Genomic DNA, 1,390 nt, shown 5'->3' with positions numbered 1-1,390 from the left:
ATAAAAGGTTTATTGAAGGGTTATCCATGATAGCAACCCTTTTGACTCGACTAACCTGGAAGGCAACAAAGTGGGAATGGTCGAGATAATGTGGAGAAAGTTTCGGGAGCTGAAAAAAAGCTTATAACTATCATTGTATTGACGCTTTCCTTAGGGTTAAAAGACTTGGACATCAACCTTTTAGTCGTGTCACTTTCCTTATGGTTAAAAGACTTTATTATATATAATAATACACCAAAAAAGGGACTGCGTTGTGTGTTAATCCATCACTAAAACCCCATGAGGTCAATTATCATCTTTATGATTTAGCTTGGCAACCAAGATTTTTGCTTCAAGAGTATGAAGACACTTTTTGTATAGGTTTTAAGTCCAAATCTTTATAAATTATAAGCGTTTGAAGTATTTGATGTCATAAAAAGAGTTAAATATATGACAAAGATGATAGATAGAGTTAATTAAAGATTATGATTGTGTGATAAATTATCACTCAAGGAAGCTAATATTGTTGTTGATGCTCTTAGCCATAAAGAAAAGGTAGTGGTTAGTGAATTGGTTGTTTGGGATAAAATAGAAGTAATAGAATTAAAGAAGTTTGATGCATAATTAGGAATTAAATATAAAGGGTCCCTGTTAGCACAACTTAAAATGTGATTATTGTTTAGAAATAAAGTGTTAAAAGCTCAAAAAATGATGAAGAAGTAAAGAGAGTAACGAATAAAATGAAAATCAAGAGGATGTATCTTAGTATGTGGCTAATGATAAGACAAAATGATAACAATGGCAAAAGGATGTATCTACCTAATGATAAGGCCTTCATAGAGGAAACTTTAAAAGAGATGCATGAATCTAGGTTTGTTGTGCATCTAGGTAGCATAAAAATATAGAATGCTTTGAAAAACATTTATTGGTGGCCCAATATAAATAAAAGGATAAGAAAGTATGTGGCTTATTATGAGATATGTCAACAAGTAAAGGTGGAATATCAAAAGCCTAGAAGGACTTTACAACCCCTTTTGATACTTGAATGAAAGTAGAAAGATATTACTATAGATTTTGTTTTTGGATTACCTAGAGGAAAAGGGCAATAATGCTATATTGGTAGTAGTGAACCAACTAAGTCTATTTTGTTTTTACATATAAAAATGATGGATCTAGCTGATGAGTTGGCAAGAATGTAAGTAAATGAAATGGTCAAATTACATGGAGTACCCATATTAGTTCTATCTAATCATGACCTTCGATTTACTTCTTGTTTTTGACCTCCCATCCAAAATACTTTAGGAACAAAGTTAAACTTGAGCATTAGTTTTTATCCTCAAATGGATCGATGACACGACTAAAAGATTAATATCTTCTCCCAAGTGCAGGAGTGTCGAAGTAATAAATAACC

Source organism: Populus euphratica, unplaced genomic scaffold (genome assembly GCF_000495115.2).
Source record: "Populus euphratica unplaced genomic scaffold, PopEup_1.0 scaffold461.1, whole genome shotgun sequence".
NCBI classification, from domain to species: domain Eukaryota; kingdom Viridiplantae; phylum Streptophyta; class Magnoliopsida; order Malpighiales; family Salicaceae; genus Populus; species Populus euphratica.
Note: the sequence above shows the minus strand (reverse complement) of the source record.